At 29.8% G+C, this 14,759-nt stretch overlaps 1 protein-coding gene and 2 long non-coding RNA genes across 4 annotated transcripts in view; 2 read left to right on the top strand and 1 right to left on the bottom strand.

The window, feature by feature from the left end:
* LOC100121596 (CUGBP Elav-like family member 4) overlaps positions 1-14,759 on the top strand; it is a 566,446-nt gene that overhangs the window by 321,383 nt on the left and 230,304 nt on the right. The window lies entirely within an intron of this gene.
* LOC116416905 lies at positions 9,293-11,596 on the bottom strand. Its single transcript, XR_004227207.2, has 3 exons — positions 11,128-11,596; positions 9,572-9,632; positions 9,293-9,486 (listed from the first exon to the last, which is right to left on the bottom strand). It is a non-coding gene; the product is annotated as an uncharacterized LOC116416905 (long non-coding RNA).
* LOC116738487 lies at positions 10,494-12,475 on the top strand. The gene is made up of 2 exons (XR_004344521.1): positions 10,494-11,656; positions 11,742-12,475. It is a non-coding gene; the product is annotated as an uncharacterized LOC116738487 (long non-coding RNA).

The following is a 14,759-nucleotide window of genomic DNA, read 5'->3' as shown; positions in this document are numbered from 1 at the left end:
TTTGTTTGTTGTATTGTGAATAAAATAAAATAATTAATACAAACTTGACTTTTTTTTATTGATCTCAGTTGTTTTTGGAAATGTCATTTTATTGTAAACAAAAAAATTGCCTTCTTTAATTGATCTCAGTTGGTTTTTGATCTCTAATTTAGTAGTATACAAATTATTTTATTTTGTTAAGTTATTTTATTAACATGCATGATAATGTGCAATATATCAAACTCGCCTAACCTTTTTACTTTGCTTAAAAGTTTTTTTTTAGAGATTTCATATCTTTTTAAGCGACCTTATTAAAGTATCTCAAGTTTGTTATAAAAATGAAAACCATAATAATACGCAATGCATCAAACTCGCCTAACTTTTGTACTTTGGTCAAAAGTTTTTTTTTTGAGATTTCATGTCTTTTAGAACAAAGGTATTAAAACACATTAAATTTGTTCTAAAAATAAAATGTAAACATTTTTAGCACCTCTTGGCCATTGTTTTTTAGTAACATCATTATCGCTGATGTTAAACCACTGATTATGTTGTCGTAACATATTAGTATAATGACCCTGAGAAATATTACCATGGTGAAATATCCCACTTGCAACCCTATACTTTTTACCATTGATGTCAACCTTAGCTAATGGTATTCCATTTATTTTTAAATTCGTTATTTTTACAATATCGTTATCATCAGTACGATCAAATAACATCAATTGTAAAATCACCAATGTATTACTGATTACGTAATCAGCTTTTTTAATCTTTTTTAACTGACAACCGTTATCACAATAATTTTCAATATCTTGCCAATTGCCAATATTATAATCTATGATTTGTTGTAATGTACAAACTCGAAAATCTGGTAAGAAAAGATTAACGATATAATTATTAGATGTATTACTATGTTGTCTTTCATCGCATCCAGGACATCTGATTGTTTCAATTAGTTGGTTATTCAGAATATTTTGTAATATAAGTGACTTATTGCATAGACTTAATAAAAATTCTGCCACATCTTGCTGCGTATCGGTTTGAAATTCTTCACCAGCGAACTCTCTTAATTTTTGAATATCGACATTAGTTTTATTAATATATTGTTGAAATACTAATTTGACAGTGTCTGTATGGCTATGTTGTAATAATATTCTTCTAATAGTTGTTGAATGAAATAAGCTTTGTGCACAGGCATTGGCATAGCAAGAAACTCCATCATTGTTAGGTAAACCAGAAATATCCGAAGTACTATCGGAAATATGATTTAAATTACTTTCAGCGTCTGTCAATAATTCATTTTTTTTTATACACCATCGCGTATCATACACTTTTAAACTTTGAATTTGTTTGCGATCTTGTGGAATATCAAAGCTATTTAGATCTGGTCGATATTCTTTTCGTAATCTATTATACTCAAGAATAGCTGTCATGTCTGCAGTGCAACACGAAGGATCAAAGTTAATAAGATGCAAACCTTCTAAAGTAGTTACTCTAGAAGCTGCAACGTACGTTTGACCATTACTAAATACATTGTTTCCTGCTTCAACGACAGCATTTGTCAAGCTTAACCCTTGACTTTTATGAATTGTTATTCCATAACTATTACAAATTGGAAATTGTTCTCGAGTGATAGATATTTTATCCATGATAATAAATTTATATTCCAATCGAGGTATTTCATGTTCTTTTCCGGACTGTAATACAATGCGTATACTTGTAATCTCCGTAGATCTATCTTTAGAAAGAGAAACTACAGTGCCGATTGTTCCGTTTACTAACCCAATAGAAACATCAATATTCCTTCTTAACATAACTTTAGAACCGATTTTAATTGTAATTACGCGATCAATACCACAAAAATTGTCTTCATCGTCGTTCAATAATTTCAAGACTTTTTTTTGTAGATTTTTTTCACATTTGTATGAATCTTTGGCAACAAGATTAATTTCTTCTGAATCAATGGTAAGCATCATTGCTTCATTAATGGCATTGCACATTTTTTTGGTAGGTAATAAGCACACTGTATCTACTGGTAATTTTTTTAAATAATTACATAATTCTTGAATATTCTTCGAGTAATCATTACTTGTAAAATCAATTTTTCTTGTTTTCAGTACATTTATATCAGAATGAGTCATAAAACCTAATCTAATACGCGAAAGAATTTCTGAGTATGCTTGATCATTTTTTTGTCTCATGTTGATTGTTAATTCATCATATTCGAATAGCTCCCACAAATTAAAAGTAATCATCGATTTGATATACTTATCAATTTGTTTTTTTTTCATTCCAACAAATACAAAATCTTCGCGAACTGGAGGAAGTTGCAGCAAATCACCAAAAACAAGAACGTTAATTTTCCCAAACCATCCATCCTCAGTATCAGATGTATCGAATATCTCAGTTAAACGCAAATGAATATACATGAAAGTAATATTCGATACCATCGATATTTCATCTATAATAATCAAGTCAACATTCTGCAATGTCTGTCTTATTTGTTTTAAAGCTGGTCCAGATAATTCTTTATACTCTGCTGTGCCGCCGTGTTCTACTGGAAGTTGCAATAATCTGTGAATTGTAAGTCCTTGGATATTATATGCAGCAATTCCAGTAGGAGCTGTGACGGCTGTATCTTTACAACGGTGTATTTTATTCCATGAAACTAAATTTTCAATGACAAAACTTTTACCCGTTCCTCCAGGACCGCTTACAAACATTCTTAGTATTTTACTATTTGATTGTATAACTGAAGTTATTTTGTTGAAAACTCTTAGCTGGTCTGTATTAAATTTCGCAATCGAGTTTTGTAGGTCTTGTTTACTAATAATAGCTTTTTCTACAACAGCTTGAAAATCATTCATAGCATTTTCTACTTCAATCGGTACACAGCCATCAGGTATATGAGCTGAATTTTTGGGCGTATCTGCTACACTTTGTTCTAATTGATTCTGAATTAATTTATTCATATTATCCATAGCTTCTTGTATAATTGTACATTTATCATGGTACTTCATCGCTTGTGCTAGCTCATGCTGTTGTTTTTTAAAAGATTCACAATATGTTCCGTCAGAACCTTTTAATTCATCTAAATCCCTCCAAGGTTTAAATAATAATAACAACGCATGGTAGTAAGCTTCTAACTGATTATTTGGATTAAACTGATAGTGATTTATTAAATAAGGTTTCTTGCGTTTTTTACAATACAAGCCGTTTGACATTTCATAATACTCAGCTTTGTAAATTGGGTTTTTCTTTGAAATCTCAAACCACTTAGCAAAATCATACAAACATAATGAATCTAATTCCTTTGGTCTGTTGGGATAATGATTATCTATGAAAGAATCATAAAATAAATCTGTTGAATCTTCTGGAAGATTTTTGATTTCATTAAATGGCTTTAGTTTTCTACCCCTTATAATATTAACATTCAACCATTTAACAATTGTTTCGGGATCAGTACTATGCAAAGGATGTCCTAACAAAACATCAGCGGCTTCAATCGCTCCACATTCTCTATGTTGTAAGGCACGTACAGCAAAAGCCCAAAGACGGTTAAACAACGGTTTATTTGATTGTATATCTGCGAAATCTAAATTGCTCTTTTCACCTTTTGTACCATATTTGCTTACGTATTTGGTCAACAAATAAGAAGATTCTCCAATATATTGAGCATCGTTATTTCCTTCCCAAATGAGCAATAGAGCAGGCATATAATCATTAATATTCTGTTCATCTGTTGTTCTAGGTAAATCATAAAATCGAGATTTATTTTTTAATTTATTTCGATTCGAAATAGCAACAGATACGTCTCTTAAAATTATTCTATCAGTTACGGGGCGAGGAAATCCGAAACGACAAGCAGTTGAAAATCCAGTTTTTGTCTGTTTCTTGCGCATACAATAATCGTTGTGTTTGTGCTGTTGATAGGCTAAGACGCGACGATGAAGTTCTGGCGAAATCTGTTTATCTAGAATGTGACATGTTATATGTTGTAAGATAAACTCTTGCACTTCTTCATTCGAACTTGTACCATAAATCGGAGCATCCTGGATCCAAAACAAACAATGATAATGGGGTAATCCTCTACCTTGGTATTCACGGACCCAGTAATAATGTGTAACTTTTCCAATCGGATTTGACTTAGATAGTATATAAGCTAACACAGCTTTGAATTTATTTTGGAAATATCTAGCAGTTGATACCGGGTCTGCAGCTATTAATTGCGAAATAGAACGACTATCATTCCACCCATTTACTTGTTTTATATATTCCGCTAGTGCAGACCACATCCACTCTCCTGGGCTGAAAGTGATAAAGAAAGTAGCAGGTCCGTACTCGCGTGCCATACACCTCAATTCATTACGAACTTTTTTCCAATACGATTCAGTACCTGGCAAACGAGAGAAAATGGTATCTAAATTACCATCTAGTTTATTTTCATTTAACATTTGCAGAAATTCTTTGACCGTGTACTTATACCTTGGATTGATGATATTAAGCATTTGAAATATTCCAGCATTTATTTGTCTCAGTGTATTATTGTAAAGTGAAAAAAACAGATATTGAATATTCAATCTAAATTGTGAATGTTTCGATGCTAATCTACTCTTAATATAATCGAAATCTCTTAAATTAGGCTTTCTTTCAGCATGTTGCCCATATTTTCCGTAAGGATATAAATCAGGAAAGCATTTGAGATCTAAATCTTTTCCTCTGTTATCTAAAGCAGCAGCGGAAACTTGCAACATCTGGTAAAGTGCAGTATCTGATTCATTCTTTTTTTTGTCATGCAAAGGATAAATGGTGTAATGGTCATAAAAAGGGTCCGTCTCAGATTTTTGGGTTAATAACGGACGTACTGGGGGTTCGTTTGGTACTGTATTTGTTTTAGGTGTACATTCTTCTTCTGCGTTTTCATGATTTTCTTCATATTCTAATTGCTCGTGTAGTGTATCCAATAACATTTGGGGATTAGATGGAAGTTCAATTTTTTCATAAATAGAATTATTTTTCTTTAGCCACTGTAACGCCTTCCATACTTTGTTTATATCAATGTAATCTTCCCAAATTTTATTAGCTTTTGTTGGGTGTGTTCGAATCAAGATATATAATTCGTGATCTGCATTAATGGGATCAGTATCAGGACATATCTTTTTTAAAGTCTCTTCTAGTGGTAAAGGTAAATGAAATGTTCTACCAATTACTTTATCAATTTTTACATAATGAGGAATATTTTTATTCATAACGGTATTTAGTTTCGTAATTGTTTGAAAAGCTTTTGCCCTTTGTATTAAAATTTTCTCTATCATATTGAGACTTCTAATTTCTTCTGGAACTTCTCCCACAAAAAGGTTATTTAAAATACAGTTGGATGGCATGATATTTTTTCTTAAATTTGTTAAACAAGGTCTGCATATAGAATTATCGGTAATGTTATGCAATTTCTTAAGTTTTTGAAAAAGATTTTCACGTTCTATGCCGAGTAATTCAAAAGCAACATTAGTTGCATTATTCTGATCATAATGTTGAATGTCTCTAGCACAAAATAGTCTTTCGCATGAAATACAAGGAATCGTAGGTGGATCCGTTACTATTTTTGTATATTCCTTGATGCCAATACAAAACTGCTCTTTTAATTCTGATTCATTTAAATTTACTTGATTCAGGTTTTTATTGCTTTTCATAGGTACACCAAGTTTCTTGGATTTTTGTATAATATCTCTTAATAACACTACATCTGCATCATTTAAAGCATTTCTATGTCCAAAATAAAAGTATACAAATGTTTCAATTCATAAAGAGATCTTTGAATCGTTCGCAAATGAGGATAATGAGATGATAAAACTTGCAACTTTAAAAATTTTGAAGTACATAATAGGGGTTGGTTATAACAAATGTTTGGATGACCAAGCTTATCAATATTGCGTGATTGAGCTGAACATATATCTATAGATAAAAAAAACTTGTAAGCATTTCTGAAAGTCACTTTAAGAATATCTAAAAAAAATGCTTGTAGCTCTGTTAATATATCAATATCGATAGTTTTACAGTAACCATTGCATTCCCAAACTTTACCTTTTTTATTTTTTCTTCAATAATAAGTGGTAAAATATTGGTGGTTTGTCCTTTTTCATTTAAAATAACTTTATTATTAATATTAAAATCGTTAAATAATCCAAGCCGAAAATCATACGCTGCATCAGAAAAATATGGTTCTGAGGAGGAAGTATGTTTAGGAATACCGCATAAAGCAGTTAATGCACAGTCTATATTATCCGTAATAGATATATTACCTAATCGAGTCAATGACAATTCAATTTTATTTTGTAGATTTTTCAACACTTTTCTTACTTTGTTGATATATTCATCTCGAAGATAAATGGAAGTAGATACTAAATTTTCAGCCTCTAATCTGCGTTGTGAAGAAGAAAATGAACAATCCAATTTAATCATAATATTGGTAATAAAATTTTCACTGTTTTTTATTAATTTTATTGTACTATCCTTAACAACATTAATCACATTGTATTTCTTTTTAATTTTGTTCGCCATTGCAATTTTGTTTTTAATTTTATCGTAGTATTTATTTTGTCTTTCTACTAGTTTTTCACGATTATCCTTGTATTTGTTCCTGCGCTTATTCAAAATGTCAGTTTTGTTATTTGAATAATGTATTTTTCTTTTACTTAGTATCTTTTTCTTGTGCGATTCATAATATTTTTTATTTTTTAAACTTGTCTTACTATTAGAATCTAAATAATTGTTTGTCTTTTCACTACATGATTTATTGTAACTTTGAGAGTTTGGATTACAATCAGATTTGTTATTATCATCAATGCTTTTTGTATTGTAATCGTGCGCGTTTATATGGAGTTGTGAACTCGATTCATTATTACTAAGAGAAGAAATAGATTTTTCATTTTCAGTGACTTTACACGATTTATATTTTTTGACAATATTAATATTTTTTGGAGGCGATAACTGATCAACTAAACATTTCTGAGTTTCATCAATTACACTTTGATTGCTATGTGCAGTTCCAGTTTTACATTTTTTCATTCGACGTTTGTCTCTTCGAGCTTGTAAAATTTTATCTTTATTTTTTTGATAGTATGTTTTTTTTTTCTTGATTGCGAGACTATGTAGATTTGTTTCCCTATGGTTTTGTAATGAAGTTTCGTCCGTTATTTGATCGTTTGTACGTTTCTATTATGCATAACATTGTTACCTAAACCGGAAATTGTAGCTCTTGTTTCAGTTATGGAACTAAAGTTAAATTGTGAACAATAGTTGGAAAAAGTACTAAGACATGGAAAATGTTCAATTGTTCTAGTTTCAAATATTTTAACAAATGTTTACGCATTTCACTGTTATTATATACCATTGTCTCGGGTCTATAACCAAATAAAAGGGTCACAGCATAGGCTATAGAATAAACACCACAATCTGTAGCATTTTTTTGGGACTGAACTGTTTGAAATATAATCGGTTTCTTTTGTTCATTAAAACAATAAGGATGTAACGTCTTTAAAACTATACTAATATCACTATGAAGTTCTTTATTATTCATTGAATCATACACAAATAAAGTACTAGTATCGTAATATGTACATACAAAATGACCTATTGTGGAGCCACGTTGAAATAATATTTGTATGTGTTTATTATTTTCATTTATATGCGAAATTTTTGAAATATTCTGTAAATACAACGTTGAGTAGGGTTGGTACGCAGAAAGTTGTTGTAACATTGTATGAAAATAATCTATGTGTTCATCATTGAGACAAGCATTATTAATGATAATATTTGTATCATATAATTTTCTAGGCTGAACATTTATAGGGATAGGTGTAATAATACAAGGGAAATGTGCGATGTACTTACTAACAAGTAATTTCAGTAAATGTGGACGCATGATATGAGTATTATACGTAAGAAGATCTGGTTTCATTTTGCATAATAAAGTTATTGCGAAAGCTATGGCGAAAATTCCACAATCTTTTTGATTCGTTTGTTGTTGAACCTTTGGGAAAATAACTCTCTTACCTTCCAGAAAATAATAAGGATGTAGCAATTTTAATGATTTTCTAAATCTTTGTGCATTACTTTATTATTTATAGAATCAAAAACATAAATATAATCAGTGTCATAATAAGAAGTTACCCAATGTCCAGTATCGTTTGGATTATTGCATACTGAGGATAAATATATAATTTGTATATGCTTTGATTTCTCGGAATTTCTGAAATAAGACCTAGGTATAAAAGTAAAGTTGAAAAGGGCTTATATTTTGAACATTTTGTTAGTAATAATAGAAAAAAATCAATGTCAGAATCTTCCAGCAAATCACCTGATGTAACACGTTTCGTGCACATTCTGAGAAATTTTGTGTAATATTATTATCCATTTATAATATTCTAACAAAATAGTCTACATAAACACTTAGCGGACTAATTAATGCCTTGTCGCTTAGAGCAGACGTACAAGTATCATATAAAAAATATATTTAATATAAATTTGGTTTAATTAATCTTTGGTTGTTTGAAATAATGTAAAATTTATTTTAATTTAAATACATTAGCTATCTGATTATGGCTAATAAAAGCTGTTTTATAGTTATACAGTTAATGGTTATGACTTCGGCTGTTTGCAGGTAATACAGGCTTGTGGCTGTGGTTATCTATGGTTGATGTCTCCGATTGGTGGCTTCGGTTAGATACGTAGAGACTTGGCTACCCTGATAACAGTTGCAGATTTAAACAGATTAAAATGATTATAAACGATTAAAACGAATCACAATTTCTTATTGATTGGATTAATAAACGATTGTAATCCTCAACAGTGCTCCGTTTTAATAGTTTATAATCGTTTTAATCGGTTCTAATCTACAATTGTTTGCACGATAGTGTGGCTGTACTATTTGTAACTATATTTATGACTGACAGCTTTCGCTGAATATAGCAATATTCAACTGATATGACCATGGGGTATTTATATGGCTGTTGGCTTTGGCTGATGGTTTTGGCTATAATGGCTTAATTTAGCTGATGGTTTGGCTAATGGCTTTTGCTGATGCATATGGCTAATGGCTTTGGCTAATGGCTTTGGCAATGGCTTTGGCTAATGGCTTTGGCTAATGGCTTTGGCTATGGCTTTGGCTAGATAAGGCAGGATTTTAGTAAAAATAAATGTTGGAAATATGGATAGATATTATTTTTAAAGGAATAATTATAACTGTAAGGATATTGTTTTGTAAATAAAAATAGACGGAAGGCAGTCTATATATACAGTAAAAAAAAAGAGAGAGAAAAATTGAAATTATTTATTTTATTGTTACATTGTGACAATTATTACAGTAATTTTATCAAAGTTCAGTAATACTATGATCAGTCATAATAACAAATTTCACTAAACTGCAATAATCAGTTATAATTACTTAGGATGTTAAATATCACACTTCATTAATATTATAGTCATTAGCTTTATTCAAAGACAGAAAACCTGAAAAGAAATATGGTATAACATTAGAATATGAAAAAAGTCAATAAAAGTAATTGCAAACATGTATATAAATATGTATATATACCTTACAATTTTGTATTTTGTAGGACATAGAGAGTACCGTTATTCTTCAATCCAAATTTTAGCTGTAAAATAAAAGAAAAAATTATGTAGATAAATAAAAAAAATCGTCTCTGGTAGAAAGTAAGCGAACTAATAAAAACTAAACGATTCTGGTTCAAAACATGGCAAAGATATGTAAAGGTAAAAGAGTAATTACAAAAAAAAAATTAGAATCGTTTCTTAAGTAATAATATTTAAATAACTACTTAAAAGGTTAACTGTGGAAGCATGATGGGAAAGAGGTTAGAATAAGTTGAAAACTGATATAGTGGACACCATACTTATTGTACACATAAAACTCTACACAATTGCATTTTCCTACACGGAAAAACTCTACGCAGATATTTCTACACAAATATTTCCTACACTTATTTTTATTATTTTACTACACTGCAAAACTCTACACAATATCATAACCTATTGTTATATCATTGTTACAACAATAGGTTATACGTTTGTGTAGAGTTTTGCAGTGTAGTAAAATAATAAAAAATAAGTGTAGGAAATATTCGTGTAGAAAATATATCTGCGTAGAGTTTTTCATGTAGGAAAATGCAATGTGTAGAGTTTTTATGTGTACAGTAAGTATGGTGTCATATAGTGTGAGTGTATTTAATTTGCTGTTTTAATAACCTGTAAGAAACATAATTATCCTGAAAGATGTACGTCTCAACTCAGTGTTCGAGTCAGTCACATATGGTGGCATATATACAGTGTATTAATGCAAAGATGTAAAATTTTTTGTGTAGATGCTTGTTTATTACATAGAAACAAGATAGCGTAACAATTTATCTTGTCTGTCTTTGGTAGCTGTTCAAAATTTGAACATCTTGAAAAAATCACCACACAAAAATTTAGCCCTCCAAGTATGATAGTTTTAATTGAGTGCGAACAAAAATTATCAATAGTTACATACGACTGCTTGTTTTCTGATTTTGTTTTCGCTCTCAAAACTATCATACTCAGAGGTTTAAAATTGTACAAGGTGATTTATTTAAAGATATTGAAACAATATATCTAATTGTTTTGATTTCACGTGTTTCAGTTACATTTTCATATAAACACCTATTTGTACATTTTGTCCACTATAAGCCATAGGATTTGATGTGGAACACCTAGCAGAGTTTGTTAAGTAAAAATTATTACGCTAACCTGTTTGTGCATAATGAAACAAGTATCTACACTAAAATGTACAGCAAAAATTATAATGCTCTGCATATATGCCACCATAATGATATATACTACCTGCGACTGACTCGAACACTGAGTTGAGAATATCTATTAAGATAATTACATCTGGACTTCATCCTTGGTAATATTCAACACACAAATTGTAACTGATGTTTTTAAAATTCACGTGCATACTAGAGTAGTTAAGGCAGTGAACGTTGTGTGTGATTATGTATATGTTTGTGTGTATAGATGTGCAGGTTAGGTTACCACTCTTAGCACATGCCTTGTAATCTAAAAGTTTCCATTTAAATAATGTTAGAAAAACATATTTTTAATAATTTTTACCTGTTTTTGCTAAAATGAACGTTGACTTGCACCGAATAATTGGAAATCAACAGGTGGAATGTTGTAGAAAGTAAAATGAAGTTGCATGTTATTTGCCAGGTGCTCTTTTCTCTCTCCCTTATTAAAGTTATTGGCTCCAAGCCATGTAAGCTATGTACTCTTGAAAATCTTTTATTCTTCCTTAATAAGCTGTTAACTCCAAACCATGTATACTCTACAAGCTTTTTGTTATCAACATAACACGTTGATTGTTTGTTGTTCTCACGCTCAGATACGTCACGTATACTTCTTTATACGCGGTTACATATGCGAGTCCAAAAAAATGCAACTGCGCATCCAAATCGCGCATGGATTGCTTTCTCATAAATTTCTGTCGTGAGCCGCGCGCGGGATTGCTTTCCCATAAGTTTCTGTCATCAACGGCGCACGGGATTGCTTTCTCATATATTTCTTCAACTATACGGCTATTTATGTAGCTCTAAAAAATTTATAACATTTTTTAACAAATGTTAGACGTTGTAAAATAAAGGTAAGTCACGTATATTAATAAAATAGAATAATAATTTGTACGAAATAAGTATAACCCTAACCCTAAAATATAATTAACTTTGTAGGCAGTATGATACACGAATCAATCTGGAACAGATTTAAATAAAATTTTATTTTGAAAATCAAGTAACCTGCATGAAGAATATTGTTTAAATATGGAAAACGATAAAAATTCTGAAAATGTTCTGTACACATGTGTTTCTTGTGAAAAAACTTTTAAAAGAAAGAGAGATTTAATAATACATGAAAGAATACACTCAAAAAATAAACCACATATATGCACTATATGTAAAAAAAGTTTTACTCAAATGGGAAATTTAAATGTGCATATCAAGATCCATGATACTGTGAAAGCTTTTAAATGCTTAATATGCGAAAAAGTTTCAAAACAAATGGGCAATTAAAAGTACATCAAAGTATACATAAAGGTTTGAAAATTACAGTTGTAATGAGTTAATAAGAAGTTCTCCCAAAATCAACATCTACAAACTCATAGATTGACACATACTGATCTATGTAACTTTACATGTCATATCTGTAATAAAACTTTTGTTAGAAAAGATGTTTTGGAAAAACATGTAAACTCACAACATCCTAAAAATGTTTACACATTAATTATTGTAAGAGAACATACGTTAACAAAAAATATTTGGAAAAGCACATTATGGCTCATATGTCTGGAAAGTTAAAATTGTAAAAATTCTTAAAACTCTAAGACCTCCAGTTTTATCTGTACCCTTATTATAAAATTATTAATTATACTATATATACACAATAAAAAAATATTTGTTCAAAAACATTGTACTACTTATTTTATTTAATTAATTAACTTATTTTTTGTTTGAAATATATGTTGCCAAAAAGAACAGTTTTATATCATCGTAATCTCATAATAGTCTTTTTATTTACTTTATATTATAAAAAATATACGTAGACTTGATACATTGTTTGTACAAACAAATAAACAAACTTCATGCAAATACAAAATTATATAGAAATATTATGTTAACTTTTTAATATAGTAAATTCTATATTAGGAACTACAAATATACTTTTGTTTACGGAGTCATCTTTATCTTTAAAAGATACAATTCTCTCTTGTAACAAGTCTTAAAGTCATTTAAATTATTTAAATACTTGAACATGTAATTGAAAATCTTAAGTCAATTAGTCTTTGAAGTCATTATACTTTAGCGTGTAACTGAAAATATCATAATTATATATAATCTTTGAAACTAATTAAACATTATGAAAATACTGTTATAATAAGAGTATTGACTTTTTAAATATATAATTATTTTAGTTTCGATAAACACGAGTATCACATATTTTTAGTCTGAAGAATAACTATCAAATATGTTTCTAATATCACAGTCATAAAACTATGAATCACATTTTGTACCAAACTTGTACGTAATTAGTCTTATGATTTGTTATTCTTCTTTAATCTAGTTCAAAATTGTAATAGTATAAAATAAAAGCAAAGTAATAAATAAAAGCTTTGAACCGTAAAACTCAGAACATATGAAATATGTAACAGTAATTTTTTTTAAATAATCAATAAATAATAGCTTTTAACCGTAGAACTCAAAATATATGGAATATTTTAAATGTAATTCAACATTTTTTGTCACTGTGCGTATGCGTTTAAACTGGTCGGCTACCACGTTGAACTTCTGCTGCTGTTAAAGCTGGTTTTTCAGCATCCAACTTTATGTTATTGATGCTATCGCAAAAAATTGTTACAAGGGAGTCTAAAAAAGAAAAGAAATTATCAAAAAGAAGTCTACAAAAAATGGATTTTAATATCGCATATTAAATTTAAATGTCAAAATTATATACATGTAAAGACAAACTTGGCCTTTTAATATTCCTGTAACAGTGACATAATCTCCAATTTCAACCTCACATTCCGTAAACTGTTTCACTTGAACAGTGATTTTTTTAATCCCATCGGTGATTGCTCCTAATCCATAAGTCATATGGCCACTACGATTGTGCAATAACGAAAACTTCGTTCTTATGTAGCCAGAAATTTCTAAAACAATTGGGAAATAGGTAAAAATAACAAATAAAACAATTGGGAAATAGGTAAAAATAACAAATTAGATAAAAAATATCAATTAAAAATTACTACTACCTATTAGTCCTTCTAAAGTGTGTATGTTATCAAAAGTGGCCTTTTGAAGTGATTCGTCGTTTGATTTTGTAAGTTGTGATAGCCCAAAAAGAAACTTCTGGTATTTTCTTTATTATTACTTCAAATGGGACCAAATTACTTCGTCCTTGATTTTCGATGGGGCAACAGCTCGACAGTGGCCACCATTAATACTTACTACCTATAATAAAAAAAGAAACAAAAATATACATATTGAAAACTATGGTATGATGTAAATAATAAGTAAGATAACTTACCCTGCTAGAACAAATTTCTTTAGATAATTTATTGATAAGATCTACGTCCCATACAAGAATAGGAATGCGTCTGTTTCCATTTGATACAACAAATTTAAATAATAAATCGTTCTTGCCAGGAGCTTTTGCAGGAGCAGTAATTGCATCGACATACCCCACAATGATTCTATAATGTAAACGTAAAAAACAATATAAAACGTGAAATAAAAACAAACAATATAACCTCACAAATACTTACGTGGTTACATCACGATCTTCCAAATACTCCATCTCCTCATCGGTTGTATAAGAAGAACTACAATTCATTTTTATAAAGTGAATGCACTGAATTGTTGGACTTTAAAAATGAATTTCTTTTAGCCAGACCAGATTAAAAAACACAACGATTCTCTTGTATGACGATTATAAATAAAATCGGCAGTAAGTATATGGCGGGAAAGCATATAGTAACCTCAACCTGAATAGCGGAAATGAGCGGGATTTCGATATTTATGAGAAAGCAATCCCTTACTCTTGGCCGTGCGCGGCTAACTTCACGGTCCTACCACATTTCGGGCTGAAGAATAAATAGGTGATTTCAGCATTTTTGGATTATCTACTCCCATATTATAAAAATAGGCAGCTTTTTCACTAATGTTTTTTGTTGGAAAATCATAGTTTAGCTCAGA

This window comes from Nasonia vitripennis, chromosome 1 (assembly GCF_009193385.2).
Source record: "Nasonia vitripennis strain AsymCx chromosome 1, Nvit_psr_1.1, whole genome shotgun sequence".
Taxonomy (NCBI): Eukaryota; Metazoa; Arthropoda; class Insecta; order Hymenoptera; family Pteromalidae; genus Nasonia; species Nasonia vitripennis.
The sequence above is the reverse complement of the archived record's forward strand: the minus strand, read 5'-3'. Positions and strand labels throughout refer to the sequence as shown.